The sequence below is a fragment of the Acinonyx jubatus genome, chromosome C1 (genome assembly GCF_027475565.1).
Source record: "Acinonyx jubatus isolate Ajub_Pintada_27869175 chromosome C1, VMU_Ajub_asm_v1.0, whole genome shotgun sequence".
In the NCBI taxonomy this organism is placed as follows: domain Eukaryota; kingdom Metazoa; phylum Chordata; class Mammalia; order Carnivora; family Felidae; genus Acinonyx; species Acinonyx jubatus.
This window is the reverse complement of record NC_069381.1, coordinates 215170391-215181412: the sequence shown is the minus strand read 5'-3', so window position 1 is coordinate 215181412 and position 11022 is coordinate 215170391.

The following is an 11022-nucleotide window of genomic DNA, read 5'->3' as shown; positions in this document are numbered from 1 at the left end:
AAGCACGAAAGAAAATAGAGGCATTTTGTGCATAACACACATTCCTGAAAACGTGCAAGCAGAGTGCGGTTACAGAGTGTAATAATCTGTAAATGGGCAAAGCGCCCGCAGAGAAACCTCCTAAAGCCGGAATCCGGGGGGGCAAAGGTTGGCTTCGCTGTAATCAGATGTATGTAACCCAAACACCAGGGTGAAAAAGTAGGAAGTGATGTGTGCTGGTGCCTGGTCATGATGCAAACGTTCCTAATGGATCCGGCAATATTTACAGAACATGTATGGATCCCTTCGCCCCAAAATTCTGTTTCTAAGCATTTGTTTTAAGGAAGAAAACAAGGCCTTGCACATCAGAGTGTTAATGCTAAGTAGCAGTAAGCAAGACAGACAAAACCGCTGACTTCAGGAGCTGGTGGAGACCGTGTGGTCATTTGTGCGTGCGTGTAGTAACCGTTTGGACTTTTTTGTAGATTGGAAAGGTCATTTACAAAACACAATGAGCCTTTTTTTTTTCTTTGGTTTATCTACCATCTATGTTCCTAAGTATAAATCGCAGTGTGGAAGACTATATGCCAAAATGTGTGTTGAAAATTACCGGAATGGTAAGAATTAAGGCTTCTTAGTTATTTTGTTTTGTTTACCCGTATTTTCCGCAACGTATAGGTTACTTCTATATAAAAGAAGGTATCTACAAACATTTCTTAATGCTTATTTATTTTCGAGAGACAGAGCACGAGCAGGGGAGGGGCAGAGAGAGCGGGAGACACAGGATCCGAAGCAGGCTCCAGACTCCGAGCTGTCGGCACAGAGCCCAATGCGGGGCTCGAACCCATGAATTGCAAGATCATGACCTGAGCCGAAGTTGGATGCTTAACCAACTGAGCCACCAGGGGGGCCCTGAAAGAAGTTATTTTTAAGTAGCACTTGGCATGACAATAAGAAATCAAGGGAGGAGCATGCGACTCTTGATCTCAGGGGTGTAAGTTCGAGCCTCTACGTTGGGTGTGATCTGAAAGAAGACAGAAAGAAAAAGAAAGAAAGAAAGAGAGAAAGAAAGAAAGAAATCAGGGAAACTGCTAACATGTTAAATGCCTACCACGAGGAATGGCTGATTGAAGTCCCAGCTCACTGAGTTATTAAGTACAATGAATGAATTCAATAAACAAAACCTTCGAGTACTACCATGTGCGGGCTCTCTTTTAAGCACTACAAGTCCTTTGGCCATTCTGTGCTGTATGTGTCACCATGCCTGTCGCGAAAACGAAAGGGAGTGGACTCAGTGAGACAGAAGGTTGGCCTTGAGCCGGGCGGGTGGCAGGTGGCCGGCGCTGTGTGGCTCTGGGTTGGGATGGCCTCCGTCTTGGGCGCCCCCTAGCGGCCTCTGACTCTTGTGCGCCCCTAGCGGCCGCCGGAGCGGGGCTGCAGTGCAGGGTCACATCCGTGCCCCGGTTCTGGCCCTGGCTCAGCAGCACACCCCCTTTCTTTCCAGAGCCCCCCGCCCTCCAGCGAGCCTCGCGGGACTCAGCGGGTGGTAGCCCGCCGTCCTCTGGGCCGGCGAAGGAGCAGGAAAGGCACAGGCGGTGGCTTGGGTTGGCGTCTGTGCAATTTAGTCCCTGACCCACAAAATCATTTCCAGCTGTGTGCGGTGACCTTCCCGGGGGCCAGGACTTGACAACTAGACAGCAGTTACCTTTTAAAAATTATGAGGAAGGAAACTATGAACGAAGAAAGTCCCCCTTCCAAACCCTTCAGTAGGAATTCACTGCTATATTGGCATCAGTTTTGGAAATCTTTGTTAATAACTGTTCTATTTTGATTTAAGTTTATTTATTTTTGAGAGAGAGAGCACAAGCAGGGGAGGGGCAGAGAGAGAGGGAGACACAGAATCCCAAGAGGCCCCACATGGGGCTTGAACTCACCAACCTTGAGATCATAAGGTGAGCTGAAATCAAGAGTCGGGTGCTTAACTGAGCCACCCAGGTGTTCCAAGAAATCTTAAAAAAAAATTTTTTTTATAACTTTTTTCAATTTATTTTTGAGAGACAGAGACAGAGCACAGGCCAGGAAGGGGCAGAGAGAGAGAGAGAGGGAGACACAGAATCTGAAGCAGGCTCCAGGCTCTGAGCTGTCAGCACAGAGCCCGACGCGGGACTTGAACTTACAAATCATGAGATCGTGACCTGAGCTGAAGTCAGACACTTAACCGAGTGAGCCATCTAGGCATCCCTAGAAATCTTTTTTTTTTTTTTTTAATTGAAACTTGGGGGATTGGGAAGAAAGAAGGGTGCTGGAAAGGCTGGTTCCCTGTTGGCCGCCTTGGTGGCCAAGGATGAGGGGTGGTGGGCCTATTAGCTCTGGGAGCCGAGCGAGGCAGCTGGGGAGTGGGGGCTGTGGGAGGGCGCAGGTTTGCTCGGTGCTCTGTCTGTGGCCCTCAGGCACTGGACAGGGGACCGAGCATTCCCCCTGGGGACACACAGACGTTCCTGCCTCAGGCCTGTCGTCTTGCGTTCCCAAAGTTTAAGCATGGCTCTTCCTGGCTGGGGAGCCCAGCCTTCCTGAAGGCACGGGAGGCAGGACTGAGGCCCCAGTGAGACTTGTAGACACCACGCCCCTTCCTTCAGCTCTGGGGAAAGGGGAATGGAGGCATCGGGACGCCACCCCTCCACCCCCCCCTACTCTCTTCTCCCAGGCAAGACCTAGAGCTGTCCTTGAACCTGGTTGGCTGTGGGGGTGACCAGAGCAGTGGACAGGGGCTCTGCAAGCTGGTCTCCATCTGGCGGTTTCCCAAAGGGATCTGTCGGGAGCCTGCTGTGTTGGGCACCACGCAAGGGGCAGAGGTGGCCCGGGAGGGCTTGGGCTGCAAGGGACAGAGGTCGTGCAGAGAAAAGCCGACTTGGACTTGTGACAGCTGGAGTCGTAAACACCTGCTTGTGACCTGCCTGAACGCACACACAGCTGGAGGTGACTGCCTCTCCCTGCCCTCACCCTCCTCGAACCCCCAGTTCCTGACTTTGCTACTCTCCTGGGAGGGGGGAGGCAGCCCAGGTGAGCAGGAGACTGGGGGACTGGGGGTCAGAGGGCCCTGGCTTCAAATCCTGGCTCCAGCACCCACACTCGGGGACACCTGGACATGAGCTGTCGCCTCTCTGTGCCTCAGTCTCTCATTTGCAAAATGGACATAATCCCCAGTGCTGATACAGGCTGGCAGAGCAGAGGTTAGTCGCACGAGCATCCCTTGGTGGCAGCTTGATACACTTTGTTCCTTCGTTGCTGTCTTCCTAGCCTGGCCTGCTGCCTGCCCCCCACTCCCCCTGCTCCCAGCAGGCTGGTTCTGCAGGCCTGTCCCTTTAACATCCTCTCACGTCCTTCCTCACGCAAGGGACCCCTCATTTCTTTGTTCTATTTCTGGACCAAAACAAGAAGAAAAAAAAAATCACCACGCGGGAAACACTGGCATCGGGGGAGAGGCGAACCGTCCATTTTTCTGAAAACAAGACAAAAAGAACCGTCTGTGTTGCCAGCTGCCAGTGCCCTTGAATGCACGGGTTCTGGGAACCCGGGCATTGGCCACCGAGACCCCCCCCTCCGCTCCTGCAGCCTGGCTTTCCCCAGAGGGAGGGTGCCGTGCATCTCAAAGCGGGTTATGTCCACCTTGCCTCGTCCTACTGAGTCCCATGGTCAGTGACAAGGCTCTCGTTTCCCTGCAGCCTCATCTGGCTGCTGTGGGCCAGCCGGAAAAGGCGACTGCCACCCGCGTGGCAGTTCCGTGGTTGGGGGACGTGGGCTCTCATGAGGGCCAGGTTGTGCCCTGCCCGCCTCCCATTCACAGGTGGAAGTTCTGACCCCCAGTTGCTGAGAATGTGACTGTATTTGGAGACAGGGACTTTGAAGGCATAATTAAGGAGAAATGAGCTCACTGGGGTGGGCCCCCAACACCGTATGACCGGTGCCCTTGTGGGAAGAGATCAGGACACAGACACGCACAGAGGGGAGGCCGCGTGAGGACACAGGGAGAAGGCGGCGTCTGCCAGCCGAGGAGAGAGGCCTCAGAAGAAACCAGCCCTGATGGGACCCTGGCCTGGGACTTCCAGCCTCCAGGACTGAGAGCGAATGCACGTCGGCTGTTAAGCTGCCCGGTCCGTGGGCCTTACGGCAGCTCGAGGTGGATGGTCCAGGCCTGCTCGGCGCCGACGGGGATGGGCCCCGGGATAGGAGGCAACACCCGCATGGGGCACTGGTGAACGTTTCCCATTGTTATCATCGTGACTCTTGTCTCTTGGACTCCCCTCCTGCCCTCTGTGCCACGGAGGTGGGGACCAGCCCGCGAGACGGAGTAGGCACGCAGGCACGTGCGTTCATGGCTACTCTCAGCCAGTGGTTGGTTCCCAATCCTTCATGAACACGCACCGTCGTGGCCAAATTGAAATGCGCATCGTGTGGTGGGCACAGTGCTGACGGCGTTCTTCGCAAGGACTCCCTGAAGTACCTATAGTCATCGCTTTATGGGGGAGGAAACTGAGGCCCAGAGGGCTCGAGCCCCTTGCCTTGCCGCTTTTAACAGGCAGGGCTAGGATCTGATCCGCTCCCGGGCCCTTTGGTGCTGTGGTCTCCATGCTACGACTTGGTTTTCTCTTTTAACGTGGGACTATTTCTTGTAAGGAGAGGGTGCCAGGGAGAGCACTGAGACCTCCTTCTGTGACCTGGGGCGGTCTGGGCAGGCGCTGGCACGCAGGGGCGGTCGTGATGAGCCACGTGCCGTCGCCACTGGCCTCCTGCCCCCCCCCCCCCCGCCCGCCTCCCACCCCAGAAAATGGCCTGGGGCAAACTGCCCAGGCCTCCTGGGAGTGTGTGTGTTGGGGAAGGGACTCCACTGAGTCAGGGAGCAGGGGATGGCTGTCCCCAGCTCAGGGAAGGTGGCTGGAGTGGGGGACGGGTAGACAGGAGGGGTGACAGGGAGGGCCATAGGGCTACCTGCTCACGCTGCCCTCAATCTGGGGTTCTGACTAGATTTATGTGCTCCGACTAAGGACGGTGAGCCCATCTCAGCGTGGTGCCGTGAAGAGGAAACCAAAGCCAGGTTCAAGTTCACCTCCCAAAATAGCCTTGAAAAGCACTATAGGTCTTTCCTGAATTTGTTCTACGTGGAACCAAAGGGCAGTTGTATTTTCGGAAGAAGGAAAAGCATCCTAAAGCCTCTTCGCGCTCCCTCTCTCAGAGAGCCCCCAGACCGCTGCCTGGTTTCCCCAACGGTCTGCTCCCCCCTGCTCCCCGCCCCACGTGCAGGTTCCCCCCTGCTCCCCAGACAACTGCAACACCTGTCGACGATCCACCCGAGGCCATCTTTTCCAAGTTGGTGAAATGATCAGAGACGAAGAAGCTGCTTAGGGTTACACCCACCCCACACCCCCACACTCGCTCATATTCATTCTCACATAATCACACACACTCATACACTCACCTCCACACTTACTCATACATAATCACACTCACATACTCACCTACACACACTCACCCCATACCTTCACACTCACACCCACTCGACCCCACATCCCACACTCACCCCCCACTCACACACACACACTCCCCCACATACGCATGCACACACACCCTCATACGCACTCATCCCGCACCCCCACGGGCTCACACACACCTCCCACCACACCCCTGCACACGCACACGCTACACCCCAAATTGAGACAATTGCTTTCCTATTTTGTAACCTGCCTTTTCCAATGAACTCTACACCGTGAGAAAAATTCCCCAAGTATTTAATTTTAGGAAGGCCTTCTCCCATCATCTGGATTTAATTTCATGGCGCAGCCCTCTGACGTGGGCGCTGAGGACGTTTTCACTCGTTTGCGCGTATAAATAACGCCGGGTGAAGTCCTTTTGTGCATCTCTGATTACATCCTCGGGATAAGTTCCTAGGAGGGAAATTGCTGGAATAAACATTTTAAGACTTGCAGTACGTGTTTCTGACTGGTCTTCCGTGACGATCGTACGGTTTTGTCTTTGGAAGAAGCGGAGGGAATTGCGTCTCCAGGCGGCTGGGCTTTCCTCCAGCGCTGCTATGCGGCCTGCAGGGACCCCGTCCCGGCCCGGGCCTCCCAGCCCCCCCTCCCCCTGACGCCTCCCGGCGCCCCGTCCTGTGCTGTCCATGGACACTGGCCTGTTCGGACACTGTCGCACCTCAGAGCTGCCTCGTGGCTTGTGGGAAGCCCTGTCCCGGGAGCACTCTTACCCTGTGGGGCTAGCAGCTCTGGGGCACAATCTGTACTCGGCCAAGTCCATTTCTGAGTCCTCTTCCTTTATTTTTTGTTTTGTTTTGTTTTTTGTGATTTTTTTTTTTTTTTTTGAGTTTGACTTCCAACCAATTTTTTCTTCTAAAGGATCTCCACGACAAAGCTCTGGAGAAAGGACCGTTTCTCCGGCTCAGGACCCAAATAAAACGAGTCCATCTTCTCAAAGTAAAGCTGTTGTCACCTTCCCCAGCCAGCTTAGTGGGAGTGGGGTGGGTGGGAGTGACCGTGAAAATATGGGTGAGCGTGGGTGGTGTGTGGGTGAGTGTGCGATTGCGCGTGAGTGAGCGTGGGAGTATGGGGCGAGCGTGTGAATGTGCACATGTATGTGTGCAAGTGTGCATGTGAGTGTGGGTGAGAAGTGAGCGTGTGGGGTGAGCGTGTCAATGCATTCCCCAGGCCCCTATCAAACAGGGGAAGGTCGTATGACACGACTCGCGGAAACAGTAACAACACTGCAGTCGGGACCCAGCTGCCATATCACGATTGCTGGGACGCCACGTGGTACGGGAAGGCCACCGGATGCACCGAGAGCAGGCGCAGGCTGGCTGGGATCTGACTGGACCCCTCTCCGGCCATGTGGCCGTGCGCAGGCTCTCTCTGTGCGCTTCCCCGCCCTGGGCTGTGGGAGAAGGGCGAAGAAGGGTGGCCGCTCCGACCGGCCTCCCGGTCCCCCGGGCCCTCCTGCTGGGCTGGGCACTCTGATGACAACACAGGGAGGACGGTCACTGGTGACTGGATTGCAGTCTACCCCTGCCCCTTTGTACCTTCCAGGTGGCCTCGGGAAGGAGCTGACAAAGGGCGGAGCACAGGCTGGCAGAGGGAGAGCGCGGGCCCTGGCCTGTGGCTGGCATCCCTGGGCCTGAGCAGGGCCTTCAGTGGGGGGGTCTGCAGCCCCCCCCCCACCGTGGACTTCTGCAGACGGGGGTGGGAGGTGGGGCGAGGGGGGAGCCCAGGAGCGCCACTGCTCCTCAGCCAACCAGCCCTGGAGCATCTGGCGTCAATCGACGTGACCTTGGCAGGCGACCTTCTGCAAGGGCGCCTGCTCAGACGCCCCCCAACCCCCCCTCTTTGGACGGTTCCAGGAAGAGCTCCCAAGGCATTTCAGACACTCCTTTTCCTTTAAATGTCAACTGCCTCATCGGTAACCCTTGGAGGGGCGCTCACAGCCCGGATGTGGGACAGGACAGGCTGAGAGCCTGGCCTCGGGGGACCAGGGTGGGTGGGGGCGGCAGGACAGGGCTGCGGTGGCGGCGGCGGGAGGGGGGTCCCCTGTGGGAACAACGGCCCGCACCCTGGCTTTGGGAACAACGCGTGTTCTCAGGAGCTCCTGGGACAGCTGGCCCGGTCCTGTCACCTGACTGGCTGGGGTCTGGAAACAGCTTTCGTGCCAGGTTATGAGCAGTTCCCAAAGTTGTCCCCGCGGTGGCCTGTGCAAAGGGGAGAACCGAGGGGCCACCCAGCTCCTGAGTTTGCTGAGTGTACTGGACTGAACGGTGTCCCCCCCCCCCCCCGCCCAGTTCCTGCTCTTTGCAGATATTAGTTCAATTAAAACCAGGTCATACTGGGTTCAAGTGGGCACAATCTAACATGACCGGCCTCCTTGTAAGGAAAAACAGAGACGCGCAGCGAAAAGGCCGCTGATGGCGTGTACAGCCACCAGCTAAGGCCAAGGACCACCCAGGAAGAGCAGAGGCTGGAAGGGGCAGGAAGGAGCCTCCCCCAGAGCCCTCAGACAGAGCGCGGGCCTGCCAGCCCCTCCATGTCAGAACACCGAGAGAATAAGTTCTGTGGTTTAAGCCGTCTGGTTAGCGGCCATCTGTTCTTTTGCCCCAAGAAACGAATAGGAAAGTCTTTTGTTTTATTTAGTTATAACAAAGTTTCAATCATACTAACAACAGAAAAATTCTGCCTTTAGTCATTCAAAGGTAGCACCCAGCTGCTGGCATTTGGTTTTTTGGCCTCCGCCTTGTGATGTGCGAACACTTGGCCATGAACGCAGACTGGGCGGACGGAAAGTGCCCCGGCCGGGTAGAGCTGTGCCTCCGTCCCAGCCGAGCCCGGCCTCCCCTGCTGACCTTGGTGACCCGGCCACGAAGCTGGACGCCTGAATGCGCTCTCCGGTTCCTTCACTGCAGACCTATTTCGCCCGAAGGAAACTTCCAGATCAGGTGCACCTACATACTCAAATGTACTTACAAACACCCACTCCAAAGTCAAACCTAAACATTTAAAAATTATCTGCAATGGCGAAGATACACAAACAACAGAAACATCCATCAGCGGATGTAAAGATAACGTGTGATATACACATACGATGGAACATTATTCGCCTTATTTAAAAAAAATTTTTTTTTAATGTTTGTTTATTTTTGAGAGAGAGAGAGAGAGACAGAGCTCAAGAGGGGAAGGGCCAGAGAGAGAGGGAAACACAGAATCTGAAGCAGGATCCAGGCTCTGAGCTGTCAGCCCAGAGCCTGGCGTGGGGCTCAAACTCACAAACTGCGAGATCACGACCTGAGCCGAAGTCAGACGCTTAACCGACTGAGCCACCCAGGTGCCCCACATTATTTGTTTTTTAAAAACGGAGGACATTCTGCACCATGAGGCAGCATGCATGAACCCTGAAGACAGTATGCTAAATGAAACAAGCCAGTCACAGAAAGACAAATACCGCGGGCATCCGCCTATACAAGCTCTCTAGAATAGTTACATTCATAGAAGCAGAGGGTGGAATCGTGGTTGCCAGGCTCTGGGTAGCAGGGTGTGGGGGAGGGAGGTCACTAATCCATGGGCATAAGGTCTCAGTGAGGCAGCTGATCCGCTCCAGAACCCTGCTGCCTACGGCCCACGGTACTGAATCGTACTCTTAAAAATGTGCTATGTGGGGGCGCCTGGGTGGTGCAGTCGGTTAAGCGTCCGACTTCAGCCAGGTCATGATCTCGCGGTCCGTGGGTTCGAGCCCCGCGTCGGGCTCTGGGCTGATGGCTCAGAGCCTGGAGCCTGTTTCCGATTCTGTGTCTCCCTCTCTCTCTGCCCCTCCCCCGTTCATGCTCTGTCTCTCTCTGTCCCAAAAATAAATAAAAAACGTTGAAAAAAAAATTAAAAAAAAAATGTGCTAAGAGGGTAGACCTTACGTTAAACGTTCTCACAACAATAAAACAACAACAACAACAAAAAACTAGAAAAAAAAATTGTCTCTAAAGTCCAAATGCAATTTTTGTGCACGTTAATACACGTTTCATAACCCCCCTCCCCAAATACTTAAAAACTGTCATTCTGTTCTCTTCCATTAGCTGGGGTCATTTAATTTTATTTCATTTTTTTAAAGTTTTATTTATTTTGAGACAGAGAGAGAGTGAGGGAAGGGGAAGAGAGAGAATCCCAAGCAGGCTCTGCACTGATAGCATGGAGCCTGATGAGGGGCTCGAACCCATGAACCGGGAGATCGTGACCTGAGCTGAAGTCAGCCGTTTAACCGACGGAGCCCCGCAGGCGCCCCAAGTGGGGTAATTTTAAAGTAGTAACACTGTTCAGCGTTGCACTGTCTGTAGAGTATTTTCATAATAGCAACTGCCAGGCCCCACCTACTGCTCTGAGACCCAGCGCGGCCTTAGCGCAAGGTGTGATAGGACTCCTGTCAGCCACGCTGGCACAGGGACCCCCATGGCCTTGCACCACCTTGACCTTCCTTACCAGGCTTCCCTCCCTGGCGACACCACGACCGCCTGCACCCGAACTCCTGTCCGGGCAACTCGGAAAACCCAGACTAAGACGCCTCCCTGAGTTACCCCAGTACCCCTGGCGGGAGATGTTGCCATCATCCCCATTTCATGGATGAGGACATTGAGGCACGGAGCAGTGGGGCGTCGGGGGGACAGGGAGGAAGGTGGTTCGCTCCTTGAGGCCGAGCTTGGCCTTTTCTGTCAAGTTTCAGGGTAATTGTCTCTTCACGGCTATGATGCCAGGAAACACGCTTTTCGAAGTTTTAAAATAGGCGCACCGTCGTTTTTCCAGAACATCCCACATTCTGAACTTGAGCACACTTGGTGAAATCTTTCAGAGTAGACCTGTTAGATTGAAGTGCTCTGAAAATAGTCTCCCACAAAACACCATTCACTGATTTTCAGAGACCAACTCTCTCTAGTCTCTTTCCTTTTTAAAGTTTTTTATTAGAAAAAATATTTACTTACTTTGAGAGAGAGAGAGAGAGAGAGAGAGAGAGAGAGAGCGAGCGCACCAGCAGGGGAGGGGCAGAGAGGAGAGACAGAATCCCAAGCAGGCTCCACACCAGCAGCACAGAGCCCGACATGGGCCTCGAACTCACAAACCGTGAGATTAGGACCTGAGCCGAGATCAAGAGCTGGACGCTTAACCAACTGAGCCACCTGGGCGCCCCTCAGTCTGCTTCCTTTGAATGTGACAACGGTCACGAGGGGCCTCACGTTAAGACGTGAACCAGTGGCTTGCTGTCCCGTGAAAGGTTACTTCTCTCGATCCAAACTGAAAAGTCTTACTAACCTGTGGCCACTGATACAGCACAAGTGAGCACCCACCTGGAGAAGGCGCAAGGCAGCATCTCCACGAAAATGCAACCCCCCCGACCCCCCACCACCGCGACACCGGGCCACGTGCAACAGAACCAGGTGCGACTCTTCAGCGACGCGACGCAAGACTGGAGTGACTCCTGTCTGAGAGTAGCCATGTTTGTGAGCCCACGCACACAGCA